Source organism: Mandrillus leucophaeus, unplaced genomic scaffold (assembly GCF_000951045.1).
Source record: "Mandrillus leucophaeus isolate KB7577 unplaced genomic scaffold, Mleu.le_1.0 Scaffold811, whole genome shotgun sequence".
NCBI classification, from domain to species: domain Eukaryota; kingdom Metazoa; phylum Chordata; class Mammalia; order Primates; family Cercopithecidae; genus Mandrillus; species Mandrillus leucophaeus.
This window is the reverse complement of record NW_012108820.1, coordinates 384,607-398,649: the sequence shown is the minus strand read 5'-3', so window position 1 is coordinate 398,649 and position 14,043 is coordinate 384,607. Positions and strand designations below refer to the sequence as shown.

The 14,043-nt window shown below is 41.3% G+C and overlaps 1 protein-coding gene and 1 pseudogene across 4 annotated transcripts in view; one reads left to right on the top strand and one right to left on the bottom strand.

Annotated features, from left to right (window-relative positions):
* HMGB1 (high mobility group box 1) overlaps window positions 1–14,043 on the top strand; it is a 170,622-nt gene that overhangs the window by 65,481 nt on the left and 91,098 nt on the right. The gene's annotated exons all lie outside the window — the stretch shown is intronic.
* Window positions 6,873–8,004, bottom strand: LOC105530329 (annotated as a pseudogene).

Genomic DNA, 14,043 nt, shown 5'->3' with positions numbered 1-14,043 from the left:
CTGTATAAGACACTCTTTTCTCTGACTCCATCATTAACCAGGAGATGATGCAGTCCTTTGCCTGATTATATCTCCACATTCACTCAGAAGTTGGGGGACCAGTTGCTGATGTTGCACTGTCCTTCTGGCCCCTCCCTCATGTCTGCATCATTCCTGTGGATGACATCCTGTGGATGTCATTTAAGTAAATCCCACTCTCTTGATGACCCGCTTTCTCTTCTGTCTTCCTGGTCTGTGAACTCCATCCCAGCAGCATTTAAATCATGCTTACGTATCTTCAATCTTAAGGAAAACCTCTTGCTTAGCCACAAATTCCTTTCTGGCGACTCCCCTTTATTTCTGACTACGCCTCTTCAGTGTCTCAGAAGAGTGGTCTACCCTCTGTTGCCACTCTTCAACCTAGTGTCGTCTGTCATCGTTCCTACTACTTCACTGACTTTTTTCTCGTAACAGGGTCTTTCCTTGTCACCAACTGGCTGACTCCTTGGCAGCAGTGTCGTTCCTTTAAGAACATCTTCTGCCTCTTCTCCGAGTCCACCATCCTGCCTCTCTCATGACAGCTGCTCAGTCTCCTCTGCAAGCCTCTCTTCTTGTGTTGTCACCACAGCCCCACTTAAAGTCTGTGCCCCTCAGGAACTTCTCGTCTTTCTTCTCTTCTCATTCGACACACACAGGCTAGGTGATCTCAGCTACCTCCGTGATCTTCATACCATCAGGTAGAGTTGCTTCCTTCTCCTTAGCTTCAGGCTAGAAAGTCACTGTTGACCATTCCCTCCTCTGTGAAAATACTGCCGTCTATTGGCCGCCCTGATTCCAGAGTCAAGTTTTCCTCCAACTTTCTTACCAAATGTGTCCTAGTCTTCTGAAATCTGTCACTCTCCTGCTTAGAGCCCTTCTATTGTTGGAATTCAGTGTAAATTATAAGTCCAGGGGTACCTGGCTCCCACCGTGGTGCTTCCCTCCTTGCACTAGCTCCAACTATCCTCGTCTGACCCTTCTTTCGTTTCTACAGACCTCGCTCTGTTATGCTGCTGGAGAAAAACATATATAACCTGAAGTCAGTTCTGATTTATGAACTCCAGCCTTTACTGGTCTAAGAAGTTGTTTCAAATGTCCGTCGTTCTTCAACCCGTCAGTATTGTCACCTTTCTCCTGTCAGTTGACTTTGCCATCTCCTTCATGGAAAAAGAAAAAAGTGAGCCTATCATGCTAGAATTTTCTGAGCCTCTTCCTCGACACTTAGAAATTTATCTCCATGGGAACCTATCCTTTCTTCTTTATTCTCTCTCCTAGGGTAAGAAATAGGCTCCTACCTTTTTAAGCCCAACCCTATTCCTTCCCGAATCTTGAGGCATGCATTTTAACTTCTCTATTGATATTGGCCTTTGTCTCAAGTAGTTTCATCTAATGTTACACCTTTATACTCCTTGGGAGGAAAAACAGCCCCTCAACTCCACATTTCCTTCTAGCTACTGACCTAATTCTCCTAACCTTCAGATTTGAGCTACCTGAAAGAGTAGCTTATAATTGGGTAGCCCTACTTCCTTATGCCTGCTTGATGACTCAACCCACTGCAATTAGCTTCTGTTCTCTGATGGAATTGTTCTTGCTAAGGTTACCAATAAGCTTCATATTTGCCAAAACCAAAGGCTAATTTTTAACCTTTATCCTACTTCATGCCTTCGTGGTATTAGACACTGCTGAGCACCCCACCATGGAACTTTATTCCTCCTTTGACTTACATGACCCTAATTTTTCCTCATGCTTCTGTCTTTCTAGCTTTTTCCCTTGCAGCCTCTTTGGGGGTGTCCTCTTTTCTTGTTCATTCATTCAACAAATGTTTATGAAACTGGATCCTGGAGCTGCAGTGATAAGTGGGATACAATCTCTACCCTCATTGGTACAGGATACAAGAGAAACAATCAAATAATTATACACATCCCTGTAGTTACACACACATTCTGGTAAATGCTGGGAGGGGGTGCCTTGGGGGACTGATCCAGTCTCAATGGTGAGAAACACATGACATCTGAGTCATGTGAAGGTGTCATCCATCTCACTGTACTACCTTTCTTGCTTTTTGGGAATATGAGATTTTGGTGAATGAATGCATATTCATCTTAGTCATACTCTTAATTATTTAATAATTGTCAGTCACATACCCTTTCACAATCTGCTATTTCCAAGTATAGATATTTTTAGCCTTTTAATATACAGTCTCCTCCTCAGTCCCTTGTTAGTAATTATGGAGATACTTGGGCTGAAATACATTTTTGTAAATCTTGAGTTCAGTTATGCCTTAGTTGAGCAGCAGCAGCTAGAACTTCCCAGAATTCCAGGTGTCCATCTATTTGCAGCTGAATTCCATCCGCTTTCTTAAAATCCGATTTCCCTATGTGGCTATCTAAATTTAGATCTCATGTGTTAGAGCAGGCAGCCTACTACACGCACATCTCTGAACACTACTTTGTGATATGCCATATTGCTGAAGAGGTGTGGATAGAGTACACAGTTGGTTTGAGTCTGGCCTCCATCACTTCATTCTTTTGACAGGTTATTTAAATTCACTGGCCAAGGAAGCAAAACTAGTAAACTAGCATTGAAACTCGGGCCATCTTACTGGGATTGGGAGTTCACCCTGTAAAATAGGCCATGGTCTTGTAAATGACCATTGTCAATGGTGAGGAAACGGTTCTCCCACAGTGTGCTTCCCTAGCCACTCTAGAAGCACAGGAAGCAACTGGCCTTGGAATGAGGCCAGTGCCTAACCTACCTTGGTAAGGAATGATCTAAGGCAGTGCTTCTCAACAGGGGTGATTTTTCCTCCACCCCCAACCTCCACCCCAGGTACATTTGGCAATGTGAGAAACGGACTCACCTATTTCTAGAGAAGTCCTCAAAAGATATTTTTAAAATTGAAAGTAACTATAGACTCAGAGTTTTCTGGAAAAGTGTACAGATCATTTATTCATTCAACACATTCTGAACACCTACTATGAGTCACGAGCCAGGGTTCACCTTCAACAGGCTTGGTCCTTGCCCCCAAGGAGATTATAATCCATCTCCTTTTGAGGTATTGGTGGTCTTCAAATTTTACCATGCATCAGAATCCCTTGGAGGCTTGTGAAAAGCTCATTTCTGGGCCCTACTCCCAGAGTTTCTGATTCAGTAGGTCTGGGGTGGGGCCCAAGAATTTGCATTTCTAACAAGTTCAGGATCATACTTGCTCTAGGAGAATAAGGAAAGAAAGCTCCTGTGGTTTTGAGGATCAACATTTGCAGTATCTGTGGGACACTTGAACAGTTTGATTGTATCTGTCAGAATGTCTTTGGAAAAACGAAGGTTTCATAGCCCATGGCTGTTAGAGACAGACTTGGTGTTTCACTAACAACTAGGATTATTGCTAAAAAGCCGACATTTTATTGCCTATTTCTCTAAAACCAGTAAGGTTGAACATTTTTTCATCTTAAAAAAAAAAAAATCTTTTTTACATGATTTATGTTTTCATTTCAATTATTTTTTGAAAAAAATTTCTGCTGAGGTCTTGGTGAGCAAATGGTTTTAAACTCCACACTTTTGGCTACGAATGAGATGTAAGATATAGACACTAGTTCTTAAAATTCAGCACTGTTCACTTTTGCCAAGTGAATATAAACTGAATTGCATCAAATTACAGAGAACAGAGTATCTAGAATATTGTTTTCTTTTATCATTTTTACCTTTCCATTGAAAGATGTAATCAGGCGATCAAAGTAGCAAGGGTTAAATTTCTAGACTACCACAAATTAGAATTGACAAGAAAAGCTTTCTGATCCATATTTGCCTGGGAAGGCTCCAAGGGAAATACAAGAAGCAGCAACTCAAATCCTGTTCTCTTCATTATCCTTTTTTTTTTTTTAATAGCTCTTGCATAGGCTCGGTTTTTGGAAGTTGTATGCTGCTAATTTAGGTATATATGTCATTACAATTTTAGCATGGATCCTTCTCAGGCATTCACAAGAGATGCCAGACATGTGAAAAAAGGAGGGAGCCAAGCACAGGAACCTCAGGGACACTGTATGACTGTTCTAGAGTCAGAAACCACGTGAACACGTATCGAATTGATAGACCTGAGGCTCAAGTCTGTTCTGTGCCCTGTCTCACTCTCTCCTCTCAACGTCCCCTTCTCTTTCTGGAACTGGATTTCACATAATTCTTCAGGTGAGAACTAGAGCCATTCAGTCAAAGACTAAAAAGAGGCAAGGTTGGACCAAGTTTAAGTAAGAATCAGGTAACAATTAGCTGTGTGATGGTTAATGAAATCATTTGTCTCGGCATAAACTCTTCCCCTGGAAGTGTCTTGCAAAAGCTGGTTATTGGTGAAGTAGGATGGAGAGTTAAGGGAATGGGTTAGATGACCTCCAAAGCCCTTTTAACTACAAGGTGAATCTACAAATCTAAGAGTCTTAGGTCAACATTTATTGGAGTGCAGATATCGACAGAGCTCTGTGCTAGGCACTGGGCCACAAAGACGTGAAACGTGGTCTTGACCCTCGGAGGCTTGCTCCCTAATCAAGGGGACCAGGTAGACAGACATTTAAATAAAATAAAAATGCAAAGGAACATAGACGAGGCGTTCTTTTTAGTTCTGGAACTCGTGTTGAGGATCACATTGGTTACTTTTAGGGTCAATTCCTAGAACTTGAGGAGCAACTTATTTCAGTTAGAAATTCCCATATAAAAATAAAGATGAAAACATGGAAAAAGATACCCTCAAAAAATTGGAATTCAGTGCAAATTTTATTAGACTACAAAAACATATCATACAATTATTATTTTAGGTATATTTACATAAAGTTATAAAAGCTATAGTTTTTGAAAAACATTAGCCTAAGAAATAATTTTTAAATTTGTTATATAAGTAAATTAACTTTAGCATCTTAAGGATTCAATGATACAGTTTTTAAATTTATTTTTTAAATTGACAAATAGCAATTGTACATGTTCTTGAGAGCACATAATTATATTTCCATACATATAATTTATAGTTATCAGATCAGGGTAATTAGCACATCCACCATCTCAAATGTTTATCATTTCTTTGTGTTGAGAATGTGCGATACCCATCTAGCTATTTGAAACTATACATTGCATTATTGTTAACTATAGTCATTCTACAGTGCTGTAGAACACTAGAACTCATTTCTCCTATCTAGCTAGAATTTTGTATCTTTTAACAAATCTCTCTGTCACTCTCCCTTCCCAGCCTCTAGTATCCTCTGTCCTACTTTTTACTTCTATGAGATCAACTTTTTTTAGCTTTCACATATGAGTGAGAACATGCACTGTTTAACTTTCCGTTCCTGGCTTTTTTCACTTAAAATAATGTCCTCCAGTTTCATCTATATTCCATGAACGATGGGATTTCACTCTTTTTTATGGCTGAATAATACTCCATAGTGTGTATATATCACATTTTCTTCATTCATTCATCTGTTGTTGCACACCTAGGTTGACTCCATATCTTGGTTATTGAGAATAGTGCTGCAATAGACATGGGATGCAGATGTCTCTTTGTCATACTATCAGTGACTTGTTTTGTTTTTTGTTTTTTGAGACAGAGTTTCTCTCATTGCCCAGGATGGAGTGCAATGGCAGGATCTCGGCTCACTGCAACCTCCACCTCTCGGGCTCAAGCAATTCTCCTGCCTCAGCCTCTCGAGTAGCCAGGATTACAGTTGCTTGCCACCTCACCTGGCTAATTTTTGTGTTTTTAGTAGAGACAAGGTTTCGCTATGTTGGTCAGGCTGGTCTCGAACTCCCAGCCTCAGGTGATCTGCCCACCTCAGTCTCCCAAAATGTTGGGATTACAGGCGTGAGCCACCATGCCCAGCCTCAATGACTTGTTTTAATGAATTTTCTCTCTGAAGACTTACTGCTATGTCCTGCTTATTGACAGCTGTGGCAGCAAGCATCCAAAAGCTGATTTTTCTGAGGTCTTTGAAACTTTTGGACACTTCTCCTATTGGGAAAATAGAATTTTTCTTTTGAATAATTCTCATTTCCCACTAAGCGTATAAGCAACCTGGAGTATCTTGTAAGATCCATACAGATTAATATTTCAAGCATAATAATCCTTATACATTCCTTTTTGACAATGGAGACTATGGTTACGAGTAGAAGTTTTTAAATAAGGACTGCTTTTGAGGTCCCAAAGCTTTGAAAATATGAGGTATAAACAAAACAACATATTCCAATGAGATATTGATACCTAGTTTTCTTAAATGTCTCATTCAAAGGTTGAGAATTTCTTCCTGAAATTTAGACAATATATTATAGAAATGTGGTTTGTCTTTTTGTACATTTAGGATGATTATTTTTAAAAATAATTCTAGACATTGTTTATTCTGTGTATTAGTGTAATAGTCAATGCAGTAGTTAGAATTGTGGTTGCTAATAGTCACAAAATCTAGTAAGAATGTGAGTACATGAACCCATCCCCAGGAAACTGATGGGACAAGTAGTAAATTTTTTTTTTACTATTTAACAAAGATATTTAATGCTGCCAAAAAGTATAAAAATACAGTAGGAATGGCAGTACAATACAAAGGAATCTCTCCTAATTTATTTTTTTTACATATTTCTATATTTTATACATGCATTAAAAACAATGAACAACACATCCAATGAAAAGTTCTGCAAAGTCTTCTGCTGGTGGGTGCTCCTCATGCTTTGTATGTAAAGTTTACTTTGTAAACAGATGACTGTGAGGCAATCTAGAGGTTTAGCAAGCCTCACTTTAGTGTCCGGAGTGGGCTTCAGGTCTGGCTTTGCACATCAATGGTTCAAAATGTATAGCTCCAGAATATTCTCAAGTCATGAACATTAGGTGCCTACCGTGGCCTTTTTCTTTTTCATTCATTCTCATTTAGCGTCTGTTTCATCTGCTGCACGTTCTGAACTGTGGTGGCCTTTCTGGCCTCTCGAATACGTTTCCGTGGAGCATTCTCACTGTTCTCCATTGTATCTTGCATTTGCTGTACGTCGGTCACCTGTCAGTTTTTCTTCTTCTAGACCAATTCTGTTCCGATTGTATCTTTCAGTCGTTATTTTGTTTGGTGAGTGATCAAAAGCAGGAGCTAAGTTTTACTTAGTGCTTTCCACCGTTTCTGTATACTAGAATCTCCCTTTACACATTTTACTGCTTCTATTGTAGCCATGTATGAGAATCTCAGTTGATCTGGGGTCTGAATAAGACCATTCGGTATTTTCTCATGTTCAGTAACACTTTTTTAATGTTAATATAATCTCCTTTTCCCATCAAAACAAGACAAGTGTCTACCAGAGAGAAGGTGCTGAGCACCCGGTGCCTTCACTGCAATGGATCACCGCAGGCCCATGGTCAGGGTTCAAGGAGCCAGATTCTCTCACTTTAACCAAGAAATTGATCAATGAAGCTGGTGATTCAGGGGCTCCAAAATCTGGCCAGGTAGTGTAATGAAAGTGAGAGATTGTTCTGGTTTCACCACTATTGATATTTTCTAATCATAGAAGATGTACTGTGTAATACAACTTCACATCTTCTGACAAGAGCTTCACACTGAATCCTGTTTCTTTAAACAGCATCTCTTGGTCATCTGTTGGCCAGTACTGTGCACATTTAACCGATTCTTTCTCCACAATGCGGTTCAGCATGACAACTGCTTTGGTCTGCTGCTGCCAAACCGTAAGCCAGGAATGGCAGCACATGTTAGGAAGTGGACCCTGTGTTAAGATGTAACTCCTTTGTGCCTCTTCTATGTCAACTAAGCTGGCATTAATATAATCATTCTCAGCATTTTGCAGTTTAACACGACTGTGATCATATGGGCTTACATCTCTGTATCTATTTCGATTTCTGTTTTCTGGAAACTTGGCCACTCTATGAAGATAGTCATGGGACTCATTTCGAATTTCCAAGTACGGCGGCTGCCAGCGATACTGAGCATCCAACTCCTCGAACTCGCGCTCGATGATGGTGGGCATGGCTGGGAAGAGTCGTAAATCTTAAGAGAAATGGAAGAGTGAGGATGGCTGCTAAGCTGGACAGACACCCAGTGTGGTTGATTATAGTCAATCATTACTCAAGGAATTTGTATATATTCTATTCATGTATATATATGGTAAATTCCTAATTATCATACTCCTATAAAGTAATTACCATACTCCTATAAAGTATTATCTTCATTATAAAGTGAAGAAAGTGAGGCTGAGAGAAGTTAAATTATGTGCCCGAGGTGATGGCCTAGTGAATGAGCAAACTTGGTTTCACAGCCAGGTCTGTCTGGCTCCCAAGCTGCTGGTGTTTTACATTACCACATTGTCTTAGTCTGGGCTCTCCCGAAAGCAAAGCCTGCACAGACAACTTGGAGGTAGGTAGGGAGTTTATTTGGGAATGTAACACCAAGGAATAGACTGATAAGACAGAAGAATGACCCCCCGGAAAGAGAGAAGGCCAACCCAAGGGTCCCTTTCAAATTAGCAAACATTATGAATGTCTGCTACTTGATCCTGTGGGAGCTTCTGAGGAACCTTTTAACGTGTATCTCAGAATTGGCCACCCTGGGCTAAAAATGAGACAAGCATTTTTCTATGCGCTCCTGTCCCTCAGTGGTCAAGGGCAAGCTTACAGGCCTTAACTGTCCCCGGTTGCCAGATTGTCCACGCCCGAGTGCCAAGTGGTTCCCATGGGACTCCTGTGTCACAGCTCCAACATAGCCCTGGGGCCAGAAACCCGGGGCAGAGGCCAGAAGCAGGTGCTGTGAGGTTGCATCTGCACAAGATGAAAGAAGCCCACCACGCAGGCCTGGGCACCACCGCAGTGTTTGAAAGAAGAGGTGAAACTGAGAACACGTGGTATATCGCCCAGACTGTTGAGAGACACATGACCAGTTATAATGAGAGAGTGGAATGGGAATCTTCAATGTCTCATCACGCATGCATTCATTCATTTATCCATTCAGTCACCAGCGAATGCTGGGTAGTATATGAAGTGAAAGAAGAATTAAAATGAGTCTAGCTGAGTTTCAGATACTACAGAAAAGAAAATAGATAATGTGCTAGTGTGTTCTAAGTGCTTCAACAGAAGTATACTAAAAGGTAGTAAAAGTATAGAAGGGAGATACCCACTGTATTCTGTGTGTGGACAGAGAGCGGATGTGGGGAGAAGGGGGGTCATTTTTCTAGAGCTTAGTCTTGAAAGATAAATAGAAGTCAGCCAACTGGGGAGAAATATGAGCATCGGCTCTATATTCAAATTAAATTTTAGTATTTCAATATTAAGTTTCCTAAGTATGATCATTGTGGTTATGTAAGAGAGTGTCCTATTTTTAGGAGATACGTGCTGAAAAATTTAAGAGTAAAGTGTCATAATGTCTGCAACTTACTCTCAAATGATTCAGCACAGTAAATATTTGGGGATGGGGAAAAGCAGGTGAACACAAATGTAGCAAAATGTTAATAACTGGTGAATATAAGTAAAGGGTATGTATGTGTTTATTGCACTAATCTTACAACGTTTTTAAATTTTCTGAAATAAAAAAAGGAGGGGAGAAAGTTAATTAATTGAAAGCCATGGGCAGGGGCTGGGGAAGAGCAGTCCGGGATGGGCTTGTGAGAGGGACAGCAACACCTGAGGACACTGGTTCATTTTTTAAATTGCAGCGGTGGGCCAGGTGCAATGGCTTACACCTATAATCCCAGAACTTTGGAGGCCAAGGCAGAAGGATCATTTGAGACCAGCCTGGGCAACAGAGCAAGACCCCGTCTCTACAAAAAAATACAATATTAAATAGCCAGGCATGGTGGCACATGACTGTGGTCCCAGCTACTCAGGAGGCTGAGGTGGGAGGATTGCTTAGGCCCAGGAGTTCAAGGCTGCAATGAGCTATGATCACACCACTGTACTCCAGCCAGCCTGGGCAACAGAGCAAGACCCTCTCTCTACGAAAAGTAAATAAATTGCAGTGGTTAGTGGGACACCGTGGGACATAAATGCTCATGATAGAGAAAAAACAAAAATGGGACAAGAGAAGGGAGTGATCTATGCTAGAGTGTTGGGCTGCATCCTGAAGGCCTAGGTGACATTGAATAATTTCATGCATCTTTTGTGTTTTAGATGGTCACTTTAGCAGAAGTTTAATAAGAATGGATTAGAAAGGCCCAAAACTGTGGCAGGAAGATGAGTTTTTATGTTACTACAGTAGTTAAGGTGACAGATTCTACAGGCCTACAGGAAAATGGTGCCAAAGATAAAGTGAAGACAGCTTTGAAACTGCAGAGGGCAGAAGAGTCAACAGGACTTGGCAATCCCCTACACTCAGTGAGTTCCTAAGAAGATGGACTTGGTTCAGTTCAGGGATGAGGCTTTTAAACCCCAAAGAGAAGGAAGACTTGTGGAGGAAAAAGTTTAGTTTTAGAATGTATTTAACCATGAAATAATGAATTAAGGTGTTTAGTTTGTACATCAGGGGTTTATTTATCTTTCATCACCATAACTAGTACTGCTTGCAGTATAGTAGGTATTCAATAAAATTTTTTAACCTGTGTTTAGAAATCATGATAGTAGATGGTAAAATGCTTTCTTCAGTTGCTGATACTCAGGGGAACTATGTTGTATGTTTTGTTAATGTTTTCTCCCTGAGGGCTAAGCATTTGGTGAACATCTGTCTCCTAACACCTGTTGGACCGGTTTACCTGGCAATCCAAAGTGAACATGTGCCAGGGTAGTGCCACTTAAAGTACCTTCACTTTTTAGAATCTATCAGATGGGTTTAGAGTCAGTTTTGTCTTTCACCAGCTAGTTTTCTCCGTTTCGAAAGTACAAGTATTTCTACTTCTTAGTAAATGTAATGTATGACACATGAATTTAAAGAACGTACAAAGTAGGAAACATTTACATTCCATACAACTTGAATTTTCAAATGCAGAAATTCCCTCTTGGGAGTGAGTCTTATGCTTTGGAGCAGGAATGACAGAACAGATATGGTACCAAAGCCAAGCTCACCTAGATATTGCAAACACACAGGCAAAAGAGGAGGTGGCCCAAGTGTGTCATCAGAGGGTCACTCGGCATCGGAACAGTTCCTTTGGCGGGTGGTGAACTGAGCAAAGAGGCAAATGAATGATAGGTAGTTACAGAGATAGAATCCCTACATCAAGGAAATACGACAAACACCAGGACTCGATTTTGATTCTGTGTCTAAGAGCCTTCCTTTGACATCCTTCCCCCCATGTCAGGGAGGCTATGTACTCTCACTCCATTCAGTCGTTAGCACTGCTCACACTGGTAATAACTTCTTGTTACCTGCTTTCCTCTTTGGACTTTAGATAGCCCCCTGAAAGCCACCCACCTTTGTGTTCCCAGTGTTTAGATTGGTCCCTCGCACAACGTCAGCGTTCTGTAACTTTCACATACATGAATGAACAAATGGACAAATGAACATACATGACTTCCTAAAAGAATATCATAGCTCTTGATAGTCATGACAGCACTAGTATTAACCTTTGTTTTGTAATGAGTTTCAATTTAATGTTGTTAAGGAAAATACAGGATTTTAAAAACTAGTACACACACATACACATATTCCAGAGTCTTTCTAATGAGCTCGAATATTAATTTGTAAAAGAATCTAACAACACATGCTTTAAAAAATAGTGTTTGTGGCCAGGCATGGTGGCTCACGCCTGTAACCCCAGCACTTTGGGAGGCCAAGGCAGGCAGATTACCTGGGGTCAGGAGTTCGAGACCAGCCTGACCAACATGGCAAAACCCCATCTCTATTAAAAATATAAAAATTAGCCAGGCATGGTGGCGGGTGCCTGTAATGCCAGCTACTCAGGAAGCTGAGGCAGGAGAATTGCTTGAACCCAGGAGGCGGAGGTTGCAGTGAGTCAAGATCACGCCACTGCATTCCAGCCTGGCGTACAGGCTGAGATGGAGCAAGACTCCATCTCAAACAAAAAACAATTCGTGTTTGTGCCAGGCACAGTGGCTCATGCCTATAATCCCAGTACTTTGGGAGGCCAAAGCAGGAGGGTCTGTTGAGACCAGGAGTTGAAGACTAGCCCGGGCAACATAGTGAAGCCCTGTCTCTCCAAAAAAAAAATAATAATAATAATACAAAAATTACTCAGACATGGTGGCCTGCACCTGTAGTCCCAGCTACTCAGGAGGCTGATGCAGGAGGACCACTTGAGCCCAAGATGTCAAGGCTGCAGTGAGCTGTGATTGTGCACTGCTCTCAGCCTGGGCAACAGTGTGAGACTCTGTTTATTACTCTAAACACTATCACTAGTACTATAAGAGTAATAGAGTTTATTACTAAGTTGTTTTAGGATCTGTCAAATACAGAGATGCTGCCCCAATCTGGTCAGACATTTCTGATTGATTGATTGATTGATTTTTTCAGACAGTATCTCACTCTGTCATCTAGGCTGGAGTTCAGTGGCACAATTACGGCTCACTGCAGACTTGACCTCCTGGACCCAAGTAAGCACCTGAGTAGCTGGGACCACAGGTGTATGTCAGCATGACCAGCTACTTTTCTTATTTTCTGTGGAGATGGTGTCTCACTCTGTTGCCCAGGCTGGTGTTGAACTCCTGGGCACAAGAGATCCTCCTACTTGGCCTCCCAAAGTGTTGAGATTACAGGTGTGAGGCATTGCACCCAGCATCTCTGATTCTTTTGATTCCATTGAAACTAAAGTTTCAGTACATGAAGAAAGCAAGCAGCCCAAAGGAATTTACGCTGTCCCTTTATTCACTATCAGGGACAATGTTAATAGGGACTGCTTCCAGCTGTCTGCACAATGCCCTTTACTGTCCAAGACCAGCAGTTCCAAGACAGTGTGGTTCATTAGGTCTTAAGAACAGATACTGAGGAATTGGTCCATAATCCACAGCAAAGCTCTGTAGGCACCTGATACCAAGGAGAGGTGTTCTGACATTCTTACACGTCCCCCAGGGCAGAAACTATAGGTTCTGAGTGACATCTCGTCATAATTCAGTGGAAGCATTAAGAGGCAAGCAAGCATAATTCTGGGCAAAGAAGGGCTCCCATCATAAGAATTTTGCAAACCACATACTCTTTTATTTTGTAACAATGCTCGTAATTTATCTTTTGGAAAGAGGCACACAGATCTTGATGTAATTTGTGTAATAGATACTGTTTACTAATGAAATATCCTTTTCAAATGAAAGGAAAATATTAGTTTCCTACATCAGGTGCTGTATTAGTCCGTCCTCATGCTGCTAATAAAGATATACCCAAGACTGGGTAATTTATAAAGGAGAGAGGTTTAATTGACTCACAGTTCAGCATGACTGGGGAGGCCTCAGGAAACTTACAATCATTGTGGAAGGAGAACCAAACACGTCCTTCTTTACATGGCGGCAGGAAGGAGAAGTGCCAGAACGGGGAAAAGCCCCTTATAAAACCATCAGATCTCATGAGAACTCACTCAGTATCACAAGAACAGCATGATGGTAACCACCCCCATGATTCAGTTACCTCCCGCTGGGTCCCTCCCACAACATGTGGGGATTATGGGAACTACAATTCAAGATGAGATTTGGGTGAGGACACAGCCAAACTCTATCAGGTGCTTATGACCATTTTAAAACCTGAAACATAGTGGTATTCCTATTGTAAATTTTCCTAGAAAAACACCGTTAGATAAAATGCAACAAGCAATAAAATAGCATTTTATATTGTAGAATGATAATTTTTATTTTCTCCTAAACATAGGCGACTAACCCATATCTTTTTTTGAGTCTCACTCACTCTGTTGCTCAGACTGAAGTCCAGTGGCACCATCTTGGCTCACTGCAGCCTCTGCCTTCCGGGTGCAAGCAGTCCTCCTGCTTCAGCCTCCCAAGTAGCTGGGATTACGGGCGTGTGCCACCATGCCTGGCTAATTTTTGTATTTTTAGTAGAAACGGGGTTTCACCATGTTGGCTAGGCTGGTCTCAAACTCCTGATCTCAAGTGATCCACCAGCCTTGGCCTCCCAAAGTGAGCCACTA